Raw genomic sequence first — 19,333 nt, 5'->3', positions numbered from 1 at the left:
CCTCCTCACACGGCATCCCCCCTCCTCACACGGCATCCCCCCTCCTCACACGGCATCCCCGTCCTCACAATGCTTATCCTCACCTCCCACTGTCCTCCTCTTTCTCACACTGGTCCAGCCACATGGTTTACTTTGAGTTCCTGAAACAGGAACCTCAGAGCATTCCTTGGAGCCATTCTTTCAACCTACAATGCGCTTTGCAGGAACTCATCCTTGCCCACCCCCTTCACCTCCTTGCACTACATCCCAAATGTCATCTTCTCAATGATCCTGCCCTCAGCCCACATTTAATTGCAAAGTTTCTGTTCTAGTTTAACGCAGCCCACTTCTAATCCCCTTATTTCACTCAATTTTTACGTTGAATTTATTATTTAAGAATGCCAGACTTGTTTACTTATTCATTTTAAGAATTATTATTGGTCCAGTATTATTTTTTAGCTTAACATCACCAAACATAGTGTAAAATTCACAAAGGTAAAATGCATTATGCATTTTGTTCAGTGATTTATCCCTAAAACATTCAAAGGTGCTTGGTATGTAGCAGAAATTGAAAAATATTCATTGAATTAATACAATGGTTAAAAGTTCTCATTTTTTAATAAGACCAAACTGCATGTTCACTATTTGTTTCTGAGTAAAAGGACAGTCTTCCTTTATTCCAATTCCTGAAAGAGGGTGTGCAGGTTCAAAGAGCACTGCTGTGGGAGAAGATGAAGGGGGATGGAAAACAGTATATCAGCCATACTAAACATTTCAAGATCCTCAAATTGTTTGCAGCAATGTTTTTCTAAATTTATAAACATAAAATGCAACTGAATTCCTTTTATTAAACATTAGTTTTTTTCCCTTGTTGAATTAGCTAAAACTTCTAAGATACTATTGAAAACTTCTAGTGATAATTTTATTTCTGATTTTAATGGAAATAGAATTAGCAACTTATTGAGTGTGCTGTCTTTTATGAGATTCTGATCAGTAATCTTTATAAGGTTGCTTCATTTTTTTTCTGATTTCAGTGCTATTTATTTTTACATAGCATGAACTTGCTTTTTTTCACATATTGTGATGCTGTTATGTGGCATGAACATTAGTTTAATATCTGTAGACAGTGTAGTTATGTGAGAAGTTTAGAGGTTTCATGCATATCGCAGGCACAGAAAGCTAACAAGAAGACAGCACCCAGGAGGGGGAGAATTTGTGTACCAATTCAGTTAAAGCTGCTTAAATTGGAGATCAGAATGCTACATCTCTGAACAATCTAAGTTTCAAAAAGCTTTCACATTTCTCTAATGGTTTATGAGTTGAGATAAAAAATACCAAGCTTAGGAGTCATTTAAAACATTAAAAGCCACAAAATGATCAATATGACCTAAAGCAAATAAAGGTTTTACCTCATCCCACAAAACAACTGTTAGGTTTTGAGAAATTTGAAGCATTATTTATCTTCAGCAACTCTCACAAGATTCTTCATGATATTAAAATACATTGGAGATGAAAGTATTTCAAATTGTATATAAAACCAGCATATTGTACCCCATAATTGTATTAATGTACACAGCTATTATTTAATAAAAAAAAACATTTTACTGAAGCATATTAAGATAAGTGACTCACTCACAATGTTATACCAGTTTATTTTTACATAACCTTTTTATATAAAAATATGAAAAAGTGCACAAATTAAAAAAAGATTCTTAAAATTTATTTTAGATACATTTCCACTATTTTGAGAATGAATTTGTACAATAGTTGAATTTTACAGTCTCACTCTTTGTGAGAAAATATACTTCAAAATGTATATACATTTATAAGGAAAAAATTACAAACTCAATATATTTTTTAATTCTTTTAAACCTTTAGCTTAAAACTCACAGACTATGAAAGATTTGTTTCAGTAGAAGAAGTGAGGGGCTTTTCTCCATTTAAGTAGTTATTATTTGGTACCCACTTCTCTGTCCTGTTTCAAGAATCCTGTCTTACATTTTTATCTTTTCTTCAAAAATCAGGTTTTTGAAAAGTGGCTACATTTTAAGTCATTCTTCCACGGAGCAGATATGTATAGAGGTGTGAGCAATTTCTCTGCCGAAAGCACCGGACTCACACACATTATTTTAGTGATTCAACTCGATTGATACTTAGAGATGATAACTGGGTGGATAACTGCTTTCAACACATGTTATCAATATACCTAAGTCATTAATGATTAATTTATGAAAAAATGAACACATTGCCATTACCTAAATATCTTCTGTATTAAGAGTAAATAATCAGGGTACTGGGGCTTCCTTCCTGTTTAACCGGATTCCCTGGATGAGAACCCTGCCAGGAATGGCAGTTCTGAGACAGGGAAAACACTGCACCGTCTGCATTTTCCACTACGTGTCACTTGACTAAAGTAAAGTTGATTTTTTATTCAGTGTGGGTTTCTTGTAACACTAGAACATAAAACTTTTTAGTTAGGATGCAAAGTTTTGGAAGTTTATCCAGATGTACAGGCCATTTTTGTGTACCCATAATCATTGAAAGTGTGAGCGATTGGTTGCAAGTGCCCATCAACCCATGAATGGATTAACAAACTGGTAAGTGCATACCATGGACGACGCCTTACTATTCAACCATAAGAAAACATGGAGATGTTACATCTTTTTGGTTGCCTGGATGGAGGTAAAACACATTCTTCCTAGTTAAGTATCTCGAGAATGGAAAAAAAAAGTTTCCAATGTAGTCAATGCTCTCAATGTTAATATGAAACCCATATATAAACAACTACTTACCCACCTGGAAGAAAATCCCAGTGTAGTTTAGCAAGAGGGAGGGAAAAGAAGTGGGGGAAGTGGGAGGGCGATGGGCAGGATCTCAGGTAATGTGCACAGTGTGAGGGTGTTCAGCAGCCCCTGGGTGAAGGGCTCAACTACAACTTGAACTCTACCTTAGAAATGAAAACAATGTAACCTAAACATCTGTACCCTCATATTAACCTTCAATTAAAAAGTGAAAGTGTATAAAAGTAAAAATTAAGAAAATAAAAATAGCTTGTATGAAGAATGAATAAAAACAGCATTTAAGTAATGTTTTCCTAATTCACATTTGGAAATTGGAAGAAAGAAAATCAAAAACATTGTTAGTCATTAAGTTAATGCTTCCCCGAACAAAGGGGTTATTTACCTTGAGGTTTAATCTCCACATCCTGATACTTCTCCGCATTGTCTGAGGTTTATTCCTCAAAATCTTAACTCTGATTATTCCTCTTTAAAAATAGAATTGATTTTAAAAATTGCTTCAAAACAATGGCATAAGCCAGTGAAAACAAGCAGAACCTTTTTTTCACAGCTACAGCTACTAAGAGGCTGTACTAAACCAATTGAATAATGTAAAGATAATAGCATATTGCTGCTATCATTTGTTACTCTAATTGTTCTACAGTTCTGGAGTTCTGCCCTGGGTAGTTTTAATAGCAGTTGTTAACCGTTGTCATTTATCAGCCACCTTATTACAGTTCAAAATGGAATTGTAATTGAATTACTTGAACAAGTTAAAATTGACAATAAACTCACAGTCCGAGAGGATTTGCTTAATGAACTCAACACAATAAAATTTTAATTGTTGTCAAACATTTATAGGATATATTGCCCAAAAGTTTAAAAATTTTTAATTAACACATAATTCAAGGGGCTAAGTTAACATGGAGAAGGAAGAGGCAAGTGAAAATTAAGCATAGCATTATTCTCAATATTATAGAAATGTTAACAGTAATTATTTTATTTATTTTGCCTGGTTTCTCTATTTGTTTTTATCCCCAACTGGCCCCCTTGGAGAGATTTTATTTATTGCCTATAAGATAATATGTAGGGCAAGAAAAGTTTTGTTTACCTCTAATTATCTTATTCCATGATCATAACATCTGAATATTTATGTGAATAAATTACAAATGACTGAATAATGTATCCCATATATCCCATCACATACCCCATTTGCATTAGTTCACATCTCTGGGTCTTAGTTTCTTTATCAATAAAATAGCAGTAGCTACTTATTAGGTTATCATGAGAGGTTGATAGTAGTAGGTATGCAATATATGTTAATTATTATTTTCAATTTCTGTAATATCTACTAAATTATCTCATTGAGTCATTAACATATATTAAATTGGAGAAGGTATTTTCAGGATGATTGTCAAGAAGTTAGCTAAATAACTGATTGAGAATTTATGTTAGGTAGCTAGTGACCCAGAGGGACGGAGAGATAAATTGTTAATAAAAAAATCTTTAGGGTATCAACTTTGTTTTTATCCACGTACAACACTGCAAAATTGCTCCTGGTTAACTAAGTGGAAAGTGACATTGGTAAGCATTAAAATGCAAGGAGTTGCTGAAATGGAGACAAAAATGTCTGAAAAGAGGCGAGTATGAAACTTAAAGTTATTAATTTACCTACTCATTCATCATTTGGCAATGGCCTCCTCCCTCTTCCTTGAACACAAAGACTCAAGTGATCTTAATCAGACGGGATACAAACCTTGTTTTCCCAGGCAAGAAACGTAAAACAGATAAAATACCTTCATGCTCACTTCACTAATTAGGACTTTCATTACTATATTTTAATATTTGCTAATTCAGTAGAGACAACATGATTTGAATAGATGCTTTACTTTGTGTTTTCGTAGTTAACAGTGATGTAAAACTTTTTATCATATTTGTTAATTATTTTAATTTTTAAATACTATTAAAATTTTTTATTGTGATTTTTAGTCTTTTTTAATATTTAGCAGCTTTCGATGTAGTCATGTATATTCTGAAAATATCTTTGTGTATGTTGACAATTATCCCACAATTTTCATATTCATCTATTTACAGCTTTTGTGTTTACATATTTAATCCACCTGAAAAATATATTTCTGGTTGCTGACTATAGAGAGCAGATTATTCATATGATCAATTGTTCCAGAGTGAATTAGAAAATACTTCATCCTTTTACTGGTAAAATCTAAGAATATCTTATCATGTACTAAATTCCATGGTTTACACTTTGGTTACATTGATTTCTTTTAGACTTTTATGAACAAAACAATACTTTCTTTAGTACGTGTTTTGGGTTATTTCATAGGCAGCAACTCTCATCAATTTTGTGTCTCAAAGTTCTGTAGTTAGTACTCATTACGTCTTCCTATTAGAATTTTCATATATTTGTATTGCCTTAGCAGCAAAATGTTTAAATTCGTTTTGCTTAATTTATTTGGAGAATCCTGGGTGCGTGAATGGATGCAAACTTGACTTTTGCTTGCACCTCTCTGAGGTTCTATATTCTCATGGTCACCTTCATTCAGCTTTTTGTAATTTCTAAAACAATAATACAAATAAACAAAACAATAGGCTGACTTCTTCCTCTTCCTCTTATGTTTGGCCCCAGGTGAATTGGCGTTAATGTCCCCTTCTCTAAGGTACTCAGCTCCCTGAGTACATGGACAAAATGGTAATTAAAGGGGGACGGGGGTTAGCAGTGCAGACAGTCCAGACAAATAAGGATTCCTTGAAACTGTACTGGCCTTAGTGGACATGACCTGTTCTTCTCTCCAGTAGCTCTTAGTTGCCTGAGTATGCAAACAGATTCGATGACAGCACTCTTCGTCTTCTTACTTGTATTAAGTTGGTATTTTGGAATAATAATGCAAAGGAAAAGAAAATTGTATTGAGGGGAAATTCAGTTTGACTAACCAAAGTGCACTGTCTAGAGAAAATAAAAGAGAAGATAGACATTGCTTAGAGATTAAGAAATACACAAGTCAAATCTATCAAGTATAGAACACAAATGTCTTAACACTGTGATTAAGTAAATGAGGCGAAAGCTATGTTAATTAGTAGGATGTAAACACTTCAATTTGTTCAAATAATCAACACATTGAATCCCACAAAGACATAAATGTATTCATGATCTGTGTATATACGACTCAATAAAAAAGAAATATATAGAAATAGTAAGGGATTAAGCATTGGTCAAGGCTAAAATGCAGATTAGTATGAAGACAAGACCCAAGGAAACCCACTGGACAATATTTTGGGCATATGCAAGGAAAGTGTAAGCTCAGGTATTTTCATCCCATCACAGCTCAGTATCATTTGTATGATGTGGAGTGCTGTCTTGAGTATAAATGCTTAGTAAAGTCCAGTGCAGGGAAGCATCTTTGGGGATTTAGGGGATGGATGGTCTGCCTCGATAATTGTATTTTCTAAATATCAATGGGACCCAGGGCAAAGAATGACTGAAAACTAGGCACGAAAACTGTGAGAGAATAACTGTGGAGTGAGGGTGATGCAGGACTAGGGTGGCACAGTGAGATGACATATGTCACAAATTCAGCAGGTGCTATGGAATTAGGAGTTCTGAATCAAGGAGATGTTATCATTCTTCTCCTGGCTTTTATATAGGTCATATTTGAGATGATAAATAATTTCATGAAGGTGTTATGGGAGAAGTGAAATTTCAAGGGAAATATTAGGTGTGAATAGATTTTCTGTAAAATTTGAATTAAAAGCAGGCATTCCTTACAGATAGGCTATATGAACATAGTGAAGTTCTGCATTTTTTATAACACACAAATATGGGGAAAGTTTAAGTTTAAAGCAATGACATAAATAATAAAATCAATATCAGCAAACTAAAGGTCATTCAGTAAGGAATCATGAGGATACAAATAAAAATAAGACATAAAAGAAACTAAAACTGGGGCAGTAGCATATGTGAGTTCAGAGCTCAGATGTGTGAAAGCATTTTGCCCATGTAGTAAAACATTGCAGGACAAAATCTATACATTTTGGGTATATGTGGTTTAACTGTAATTTTAAGGGTAGATGTAGTTTAACTACAGAATATAAACACCGACTTGTCTGACAATTAAAAGAAATGTCTTAGAATTTCCTTGCAGTGTATTGCTGTTAATCCATGAAAAGAGAGGCAAGATTTGAATTTGCTGATGCAATTTTCAAATAAAATGAGAATGTATTAAAGTCTGTTTTCCAGGCTAGCCTGTTTCTGCAGTTTCACAGCTCTAATTTTATTTTTAGAAATTAAATTTAATTATCTCTTTTTAAGTGACAAATAGTAATTATGTACATTGATGGGGTGTGTAGTGAGGCTTTGATACGTGTAATGTTTGGTGATTATATCAGGGTAATTAGCATTGTACAGCCTCAGACATTGACTATCCTCCCAGCTATACGAAACTATATATCATGAACTATAGTGTTTAGGTCTTCATGACTGTAACACCCAATTCTAGGGAGTAGCTGCACATTTCTATATACATAATTACATGGTGCAAATGTAAGAAGGACATAAACTTGTATTCTAACAAAATCTTTGTGTAAGGAAATTTGCTTGTCATTTTAATATACTGAAAGTACAGTGAAATTTCTGCTGTGTTTTCTTTTAAGGCAATTTTAAGGTAACCTTGGATCCCTAGAACATCCATCACCAGCATGGTAATCGCTCGCTCTCAGCGCTCAGTCATTAGGCCGTCAGTTCTGACTAATCAGATTTTTCAAAAATATTTTGCTGATGAGCCTTGAACGTTACCTTTCATTGACCATGATAGAATATTTATGTAATTATAGTTTAATTTAACATGTCACTTATGATTTTCCATTGCATAATCTATTCTTTTCTTGAATAATGCAACACTTTGAAAACTAAACTACATAATTCATCTAAATACTACAATTCAGCATTTCTTTTTAACCTTGAACCCTTTGGTTCATATCTGTGAGCAACAGACTTTATTCTTGTACCACAGAGCATGTTTTTACAGTGACTTTTGTACTACCAGCTCAATCATTGCCATTTAGAATAAAGGTGGTTAGTACTCTTCAGCTTGAAGAATTTCCCAAATGTTACTAAATTTAGTGATGATTTATATAGACATGAATATCAAATTTAAGTATTTTAAAGTAATATAGTCAATGTTAAATCTGCCCTATAAGATGAGTGTAGTTGAGGTAAAGAATAGAAACCTAGCGGGCTTTGGGCTTAACACACACACAGGTGTGTTCATTAGATCTATCAAGAGCTTATTACAATCCAGGGTAATTTTTCCAAAATACATAATTCATTCTTCCTTGGCCAAATGAAGAATTAGGCAGTAAATAATGTTACATTATATCAAGGTATTTTTTAACATCAACATAAGATTGAATTGTTTAAATGGTTCCTTATACTGAAGGAGTATTTATAAGTAATGCAATTATATACTCCTAGTGATGATATAAATAAATAAAGCAATTGATCTAAATAGGAACAGGTGCATAAAGATTCTTTAAGATTTTTAGAGGACGTTGGAAGAGTTTTTCACACTATTTTATGTATGAAAAAATATTAAATTTAAGAGTATCCTCTAATGAGAGTAAGGTGAGGGCATAGCACAAGTGGCCCTTCTCACTTCACTGATCAGAGCTGATACACTCCCCTATTGGCCATCTGGTGTTACCATCACTCACCTGGATGCCTCCCTCCGCGTGGATCAACATGGGACCTGAACTCAGAGCTGAATCAACTACACCAGTCTGCCCACAAGGAAAAGCAGGTACAGGACTCTAAAACCTTGGAAGATAATCCATATACTAAGTTTGATTATTTTATTTATTTGTAAGGTAAATTATAATATAGAGACATGCATAAACATGTTGCTGTGTATAATATTATACATGTCATTAATTTTTTAATATAGCAAATACCAATGATTCCCCTGGTAGGCTGATAACTTGAATGTGGCTTAGAACTTCTATTATAGAGGCAACCCCTTCCTAAACTGTTGAAATAAATATTTACTTGATTTCTTTTTTTTTTTTAATTGTTTCGCCAACTATACACACACATAAAAAACATCAAACCATATTGTACTACTTGGAAACTTTTTGAACTGTAGACACTTACCCATCGTTTGAGATTGTTTCTTTTCTCCCTAATTGTGGCTGTTATGATTTTTCTGTGCTGTGTGTATACAGTTGTACATAGCTTTGCCTTTAATTACTCAATCATTCCTTTTGCAAAATGACTTTACCAAGTTTCACTTTCCCTGGTGATATTCTTGTTGCTCTGTATCCTGACTAACACTTGATATCATCAGACTTTTTCCTTTAGCCTGTTTTCTCTTCTGTCTTTAGAAAAACTAGAAACTAAACACAAGTTTGTCTGCCCCAAGTTTCAGCACCATAGTGCCTTACAAGCAATCTTGATTCTTAGTCTTCATTATATGTTTACTTTATTTCTTAGCTTTATAGTTTCTAGGTATTTTCTGAATTCCTTAATGATATTAGAAGCCTGAATTTTCAAAACATCCTTATCATAGTTTAAATATTGTATTCATTTGTATCCAAATATCCCCCTGACATTGCTAGGTGCAAATAGAAGCGTGGGCCTTCGGTTTTCACAGCTATTGTTATCTTGTTATGGGAAGTGATCTAACTGCCTCGTCTCTAACTTCTTGTACATTTTTCTTGAATCTTTTATTGAGCACATACAGCGAGTGACTTTTATGTCCTTTCTATGGTATTTTATAACAGCTTAATTGGGATACACTACACAATGTAAAGTATACAATTCAGTGGTTTTTAGTATATTCACAGAATCATGCAACCATCACCACTATTTAGAATGTTATCAGCATTCCTCCTGAACATTCTCTGCCCATCCATCCTCACTCTTCACTTTCCTCTATCCCCACACCCCAGCAACCATGAATTTATTTGCTGTCTCTACACATTGGCCTATTCTGGGGCATTTCACATCAATGAAACATGTAGTCATATGATACAGTAATCATAAAACGTGCAGTCTTTTATGTCTGGTGTCTTTTACTTAACAAAAATAATTTCAGAGTTTATCAATTTTATAGTATGTGCCAGTAATTCATTATGTGCTGTTACTGAGTCATACTCCCTTCCACAGATATATCACATGGTCTTCATTCATTCATCATCGGATGGGCATTAGTGCTCCTACTTTTTGGTTATTTAAATAATGAAGCTGTGATTATTCCTGTACAAGATTATTAAGACCTGTACTTTTTTTGGTTCAGGATTTTACCAAAATCCGTACACATTTGCAGTTAGCTTTTAGGTATGTTCTCTTTTTTTACATACTGTGACCTGCAGACACCCTCTTTGCCCTTACACTCTCAAACGTATTGTGTTCTTGGCAATTAATGTGATTTTAACTATTGTTTAATAATAATTCTCCGTTGGAGTGGACTGCCCTCCCAGGTGCTGTTTTCTGTTCTGTTGTGCAGCAAATGTTAGATCTCTCTTGATCTCTCTCTCTCTCTCTCCCCCTCTCTGTCTGTGACCTTCCCGCCCTCCCCAGCACATTTCCCTCAGCCCTTAGTTCACTGCCTTGTGCTGCTGTCCTTTGGTAACAGCCAGGTGTGCTCTGTAATTCAAATGCATTGTAGCAGTTTCCAACCCACTGATTAACTCTCCCGTGTGAGAGGAGATGTTTATCTTCTTGGAGGAAACCCTATCATTCTAAAGGATCGCCCTAGGGAAGGGACTCCTCCTGTATAGCCTTTCTCCTGGTGACAGCTGCTGAGCTGCTGCGGTAAGTCAGGAACCCCTCTCCCGCCCCACACACACTGCCTCTGGGAGGAAGCCCTGTCACTATTAGCTCTTTATGACAAATTCTTCTGTAGTGTCACTCTGGTCTCCCTGTAGTGTCACTCTAGTCTCTCTCGTTTGGTGAACGTTCAAAATCTTATTAATTTGCCTAATAGATAAACTGTTGTTGCACATATGCAAAAATATTTTGCTGGAGAAAACAAAAAACCAAATAAAATTACAAGAAAAAAAAAGAAAATGGCACTATCTCTGTTAAACCCATTTTTTCCAATCTGTTATCTGTCCTGCCCTCCCACGGAGACATATTTTAGATATGACAGGTATTTATAAAGGTACCCCCAATTTCCTTTTTTGGTGTTTTCTATCTTTTTATTTTCAATATTTTTGATCCTCTTCATCCACTTTTCTGTATGTATGTTTTATATTATGTGTACATTTGTGTTTGGTTCTGAAAATAACCTGGTGCTTTTCATCTTGTAGCTGAAACACTGTGGTCCTTCTAGGTAAAGTAATACTTGTGTCCTATCTATTGTCTGCCCATCCCACTGTTTTATATGCCTTGTCTCACCTTACTTGCCTTAAGTATTTTATTTTCTATGTTTTTGCAATAGTTTTGGCACTAATTCCTTGTTAGTGGTACTTATTTCCTTTACTGATAAAGCTAGAGATTACACCATGCACCTTTGATTATTTTACAACATTCTTCTTTTTTTTTTTTTTTTTTGGTCACTTTTGGTAGAGTGCCGAAAGGGGGACTCACAATCCCTCTCAGTGTGACAGGGCAGTGAGCACCACAGCCCTGCCCCTGGTCCTTTCTCTGCAGCGTTTTTTGATGAGCTTGCTCTAGCTGGTTTCACGCGTGCTCTGATATGCTGCCTGGGTCGTTTCCCTGGTGTTCATGGCACTCGCGTTCATTGTTGGAGAATATTTTCCAGTTACAGATCCTGAACTGGCAGTCATTTTCTTTCATACTTTAAAGCTGTTGTTTCACTATTTCCTGATACCCATTAAATTGTTTGAGATGCGTGCTCAAAGCCATTGTTGCACAGCTAAAGTTAACCTCGTTTATCCTCTCGGTGCATCTATGTTTTCTTTTTGTTACTTTTGATTTTTCAGGAGGAGTTTTATTGAGATCTGACTAATTGAGATTTTTTTTGTAGTTTCCTTCTCTTTGTCAATGTTGCTTCAAATATCACGCTTAATATTTTTTCATTATTTTTGTAAAATTCTCAGCCATTTCCTTTTCAGATATTACAGTAATTTGCTTCTGTACCTGTTGGTCTATTGCAAGGAATCTCTTAACTCTGAAATTTAACAACTGGGCTTCTGAATAAAAGTTTGTGTCATCAACGACAATTTACTTTGGACTTGCTGGTTCCTAAAATCTAGATCTACCTTTCATGTCCATTAATATCCCTGAGCATATCTCCTTAGCTTCTCATATTCTCAGCTTTCTTTTCTTGTATTTCCAAAGTGAATGCTCTATCCAGCTTCTCTCTGCTTTCTTTTTCTTTTTCAGATAATGTGCACTATTAACATTTTCTTTTTTAAAATTTAATTTAATTTTAATTATTTTTTATTAAATCATAACTTTGGACATTGATGCATTTATGGGGTCCAGGGTACTGCTTTGATATACAATGTGAACTAATTTTTTTCAGTATTTTCATTGTTCTTATTAGGTAATTTAGTCGAAATTAATTAATAAGCCAATACAAGCTACCCTTTTGAGTTTAAGGATCCATTATATTGTTCATTTTAAGACAACTTACTTGTATTCATTTAAATCGAATAAACAAGGTGCATTTTCACCAAAATTGCAGTTGTCTTCATGGCTAAAGCATGATACCTACTCTCAACATATTTTCATTGGGTGGTGCCTGTGGCTCAGGGAGCAGGGCGCTGGCCCCATATGCCAGAGGTGGTGGGTTCAAACCCAGCCCTGGCCAAAAACTACAAAAAACCCCCAAAAAACAAAAACCATATTTTCATGCAATTTCAGTTCTTTATTCATAGTGGGACATGGAAGTTATTGATCTATCTTCAATACCTCACTGTTGTTCACAAGAACAGTTGGAGTATTTTTTTAATTAAAAAAGTTGTGCATTTTATATATTTTTCTATTTGTCCTCAGATATCAGAATTTTACAAAATTAAGCCCAGGAACGTGAAACTTCTTATTAATTGTTCTCTGGATACAAATCTGTAGAATCAGGTATTTCTTCAGTTAAGGGATATATTCTTCCACAATTTAATTATTAACTATCATCCATATGTTTTCTTTTTCTCCTGCTGGAATTTTTATCATCTGCACATTAGGTCTTCTGATGGTACCTTTTGAGTCTCTTAACGTTTTCCTGATGGCTTCTTTGTGATATACTCCTTCCATTTTTTTCTTCAAGTTTCATCACTGAAGGTATGCTTCATTTATTTACTAAATTATTTATTCAAAAGGTCAAGTCTCATATACATTCAGGAAAAAAAAATTGCACTTATCTTGAATCTCCTTAATTGTTCTTATCAGATTTCTATTCACTGGCCTCCTTTGAGTTTATTTTGAATAATTAATAAATTTTCTGTCTCTGGATTTGGTCTGCATTAGATGTATTTTTTATTGTCTCACTTGCATTAGAGTATAGGTCTATTTTGGAATTATTTACATGTGCACACACACACATGCACGCATGCTCTAATTCAGGGTCCACAAAAGATTCATTGGGTCACATCATCCCCAGGATATGCCACGTTATTTTTTAAAATAAAAAAGCTTATAACATAATTACCCAAATCAAGAAATGGCATATAGCTGGCATTTCAGAAAGCCCCAAGATATCTTCCTAACTGCAGCCACTATCCTTGTTATGAACGTAGAAATTCTGACTTTCTTAGAGTAAAAGAGCAAGGGAGGGAGCCCCCCCCACCCCATCTCATTTTATTCTTGTTTGGAGTCATTGCTCACACCCGGGGAAGTGAGACCATCCTATCAATTACCAATCAGAACTTAAAGTGCCAGAAGGATGCAGAGGATTCTGTAGCTCAAGGGCCTAATGGCAGGTACAACAGAGTCTCACAGGTGACCTAGAACAACCTTAAGGCCAATTATCATGTCATTAGCATAAATCTACATCATGGTCCACACTCCCAGTGGGCTCTCAGAGAGGCTCCTGAGAGGTTCCAAGGTGAGGTCTGATCACAAAGTAAGCCCAACCCAGGGGGTATAAAATAAAACTGGCCATCACCCAGACCTCTTTGCCCTTCTGTCTCAACAATGGAGGCCCATTAACTGTCTAGGGTGAATGTATCTTGTGCTACAGAACTTCTTACCCAGTTCACCTATCTTTGTCTTCCTTAATAGACTGTTTCACACTTGCCTTATTTTGGGGTGTCTGGTCATTCTCTAGCCAAGAGCAGCTCAAGAACAGAGGGTGCAGCAGACAGCTGCCTTAAAACCTGACGTCCTGACATGGATGAAATCTTTTTTTAAAAATTGCAAATGTTACTTAATTTCATAGTTTAACTCTGAGCAGATGTAGATTACTTTTATCCTCTTTGGGATTCATTTTGAATCTGAGGAGTAATAATTTTAATTATCATACAATATCAACTATTTGAAGGTGTTCTGATTTCAGTTAGAGAAATTTAATAAGAGAACAATATGATTCAGTAAACACAACGTTCTAGGTGAAAGTTTGAACAGTTATTTCACATATTACAGGCACAAATGTCCAGATAGTCTTTATGCTTGGAGAGTCATCAAGCTATTGAGTGGTAACATTAATCTGGAAGCACATGTATAATTCCAGAGAATCCAATTTCCTTTAAAACATTGAGGGCCTAATGTAAAATGAGAATTAATTGCCCTGAGTAAATAGTTCATTAATCATATGCTTTATGATCCGATTCTAGAGACATAATAATATTCATACATGGAGAAACAATTGGAAAAAATGTAATTAAAGTCTAAGAATTTAGAACAAAAAGGGATTGCTGAGGTCAGAGCACAGAGAAGGACTTCAGGGAGAATGAACACAACTCATATAAAAAAAGAAAATGTGAAAAGACCACCTGGGAAAGCAGCGAGGTTTGATAAATGTCAGAGAGAAAGCGTGGCCCGGTGTGTTACACCCTGAGGACCCCAGAAACAGATGCATATTTTTATCTAGCTGCGAAAAAAAAAAAAAAAAAAAAAGGAAAACAGAGTTCTAAAAATATTTTTTAAAGTGATACATAATTTTAAATTTTTCTGCTCTTATAATTTTAATGATGCAGTTGTTGTCTGATAGATTTATCATGTATTTTATTAAATAATTACAATAAATAACCCATGTTAGGTTGGTAGGTAGTGTAATCTTAGAACAGAAAAAGAATATTATTACTTCAGCCCAGAGTTACATAGCCTAACAAAATTTAAGATGGAAAAAGCATTTAAATTATTTTGCATTTAATTATTGTTAGACATAATCAGAACGTCCTAAGAGATAGACAATTTTACACTCTAAAAAAGTGCCCCTTTATTTATATAGGTAAAAGGTAAATAAAATCTCTACGAGTTTTTGGTGTGGGAAAATGACAGATGACATACTTAGGTGACCTCCCGGAAACTTTCTGCCCTTCCCTGTTTACCACAAAGTAAGGAATACAATGTAACAACAGCAATTATGAACTGTGCTCATAAAAATAAGGGAAACTCCAAGGAACCAAAAATAAAGCAGGAACTAAAACTTCGGCCATGTGTGAGTGTGATTGATGGCATTGCTTATGCAGAAGCTTAATGTGGCTTCCTGCATTTATAGAGACAGGAGCTGAGGTTTGAGGGCAGCACGAGATGCTGGGAAATGAGATCTATGAACAAAAGCCAGATGCTTGAAGAGTTTTATCATTAGTAAAATGGCAAACTGAAAAAGGTGAAATAAAAATTCCCAACTCTCCAAGGAAAAAATAAAGAAAATTTACTGGTTTCTCTTATTCTTCTTTTTATGGACTAAATTGCGTCTCTCCAACTTGTATATTTTGAAGTCCTAAACTTTTGCATCTCAGAACATAAACTTATTTGGGGATAGTATTTTTAGAGTCAATACAGTTCAAATTAGATTATTAGTGTGGCCCTAATGGAATATGACTGTGTATTCTAAGAAGACGTCGGGACACAGACATGCTAACATGGGAGGAGTCGTGAGAGCAGAAGAGAACCAGCATGAGCCAAGGACAGAGGCCTGAAACATCCTTCCCTCTCAGCCCACAGAAGAAACAAACTCCTCTAACACTTAGATTTCAGCTTTCAACCCTGGGGATTATGAGAAAATAGATTTCTCTTTTTCTAGCCATCCAGCAGCCTTAGGAAACCTATATGCCCATGAAGAGAGGGAAGCATGTCCTCTGAGGATTTCTAATAATGGGTCTGCACCATGTGAAAGTTTGGCATATAAATTCATGCAGCCTTACTGATCTTGATATTCCTTATATAAACATTACCATAAAACGTGGTATTGTGAAGTTCTTTGAATGAGATAGGATCTTATAATAGTCTCACCATAGTTTCTGGCATTCTACAGATGAAGCTTTAACAACCATAAATTCACAATCCAAAATTACAAACATCAATAAGAAACAATCTTCCGTGAGCAAAAGACAAAAGAAATCACACATAGAAGAATTAAATCTCCAAGATATTTTTGTATCAATGTAAAAATAACTTGAAAATGATTTAATAAATAAAAACAGGGAGTGAAACTATAATATATGTAGCATCAGAAATCATATCTTAAAATAAAACAAAATATTAAAAAGCCCAAAAGAACAAATTAAATTTTGTATAAACCTGCAAATCATATGCCTTAGTCAGGACAAAGAGTGAACCAACTTTAGAGTCTGTATTAGGTCTGGCTAATGGCTTCTCAAACTTGTCATGCAATAAAATATCAAGGAAGCTGCACGGATACTTTAATCCAAAAATTAGAATAGCAGAAAGTATATGGCTGTCACAGGTTCCACAGGAGTGCTGAAATTCCATGGAGGAAAAGTTGACAAGTCCCCCGTCTCTGTGTACAAGAAATAATCCTTGATGGGATTCTGCTTATGAATTTGGAAGCAGAGCAGGGTGCAAAGTAAGCAGAATAAGCAGGCCTATAGTTGCAGTGGGGGGGGAACTTTCTCAGCCTATTTCAATCTTTAAAACTCTAAGGGCTTGAAGGTGTTTTTGAGATTTGATAAATCTTGGTGCCTTTTAGTCCAAGTTGTGGCCCTTTCTCTGTATGTCTTCTCAAATAATGTGTATTGGGACTACTGGTTTGGGGAAGAAGGGCAAGATGGACATGGTTTCCCTTTTTTTCTTTTGCACACAAAGACAGACCCTGGACATTGTCTATAATGAAAACAAGTCTCCAAAAGGTAGAGAGAAAATGGCCTATATACCTTAGACTCGAGGCATGAGGCATGACAGCCAGATGAGCTCCCTGGATTATCCTTTAATCTCACACAATCTGTCCTTCAAGCCAAAGAGGTCAGTAAACCTGAAGTCTCAGAAGTTTCAGAGACAAAACCCCCTTGAAGGCCAACTCTTTCAAGCACAAAATCGAGGAAAGAGAAACTGGTAAGATAATAAACTTCTAGGAAACGACTATCGTTTAGTAATCCTCCAACACAAAAATATGGCCTTTTCCTTCCTACTTAAACACAAGCCAAGGGACCCTATGTTCCAGCCTCTCCAGACCACAACAAGCTGTACAAATAACTCATGCATAGGTGGCCTTCAAAAAATATATAATAGGGAGCCACCCCCTGCAGTGTCAGAGGCACCATAGGGGACCCAGGGCTTCTCCTGCATCAGGCAGTAACCAGGGCTTTCCCTGCATCAGGCAGTAATAAGAACAATGAGGAAACCCTTCCTACTTTGCTACTGTGGTGTCAAAATGGAGGCTCAGAACCTCCACTTCTCCAAACTGCAACAAGACATCCCCGCTGTGGTGTCAGTGGAGACCAGGTTGACAGCAGTGAGGACACACGCCTCCTCCCGCCAGCCATATGTGTGTGAGGGTCTAGAAGCAGTGAGGAACCCTCCCCTGCTTCAACCTGCAGTAACAAGAAGTTCCCCTCTCATGAAAAAGAAGAGTGTGGGAAACCTGGGCTTCTGCCCTTTCCTGGCCGTGACAGGTGGCAGCCCACGAAATCCCCTCAAAATTTTCATATTCCATTAATTGTAACAAAACTGCAATGTGAAGAAAAACAAGCATTGAACACCAATACTGTGGTGGAATTATCTGACAAGGATTTCAAACTTGTATTTTTTTTCTTTTTGAGAATAAGTCTCACAATGTTGCCCTGGGTAGAGTGCCTTGGGGTCAACTCTCTTGCCTCAGCCTCCCAAATACAAAGTAGTCTTGATCAAAAGTTTTCAATGAATAATTACAAAACCACTTGAAATCCATAAAAATTAGAAAATCTAAACAAAGAAATAGATGACATAAACAATTACCAAGTAAAGCTATTAGTACTAAGATGCAAAACTAATAGGGGACTTCTCTTACAGCGAGGGTTCCTCAGGCCATGTTATAGAGTTCAACAACTCCACCAAATTAAGAGCTTCTCCTCAGCTCTTTTTACTCTATTTTTAATGTCTCTCCTTAAGTAGAGACATTTAAGAGAGACATTTAATATATTTCATTTTGGTCTCCCATTTTTAGCTTTTAATTGGTCTTGTGTTATTATTTAGTCTAAGTCTTACATTTTTCATTTTTAATAAGATAATAGACTTCATCTACATTTACTATGAATACCATCACAGGTCAGCATTTGGTCACCTCCTTCTAAGTTTCATTAGTAATATGTTTTCTTGTTTTGTAAATATTTAACATGTATTCTTTTCCAATTCTATGGAATTATGTTTTATTCATATCATTATTTATGTTTATCTTGAACACTGCATATTATAAATACTTGTTATTAGCTTTTTACAGGTTTACCAAGAATAACCGAGCGTGTTCCTCTTCAACTTTAAAGGTCAAATGTAATTTTATTTATGGATGTATATATGTACACACATATACAACCACAAACATAATTAGAGGATGTGCGTGTATTTGTGGGTCTTTGTGTATTTATGGCATATTAACAGCAATGGAATGTCGTGGGATTGGAAGATAGAAATTGATATTAATCATAATTGCCAATTATAAATGCAGTTAATATAGTTGCTATTACGTGTCATAAATGTTTCTCTAATGAGGGGGAGAGAGTATCATTATTTTATAGCATTTTTGAGTACTACTAATAATACATACTAATAAATATGTATAAGACTTGCATGGTTGGTATCAATGATTTACAAAGTACAGAAGATTGTCTGTATGTAGATTTGGCAGATAATATGAAAATTTAGTTCATTTTACCTTCCAAAATAAATTCTTCATAAATATTCTTAATTTATACAGACTTACTCAATTTTATTTTTAAAGAGTATATGTAATCAAACCCAATCTTCTTTAATACTAATTATATTTAAACCTCTTAAGTGTAATTAGCAGGAGATTATAACTCTTATAAATAAAACTTCATTAACATTTAAAAATATAATTAAGAAAATTAGATTTCACAAAGTACAAATTTGTATCAATTTAAATAAAATAATTTATATTAATATACTCAGAAAAAAAATAGTCCTATAAATGTATCATGGAAAGTGTATGCTTCATAACACCGTAAAAATATGAAAATTCTTTTTTTTTTTTTTTTTTTTTTTT

This window comes from Otolemur garnettii, unplaced genomic scaffold (assembly GCF_000181295.1).
Source record: "Otolemur garnettii isolate 467f Iridium unplaced genomic scaffold, OtoGar3 scaffold00027, whole genome shotgun sequence".
Taxonomy (NCBI): Eukaryota; Metazoa; Chordata; class Mammalia; order Primates; family Galagidae; genus Otolemur; species Otolemur garnettii.
Note: the sequence above shows the minus strand (reverse complement) of the source record.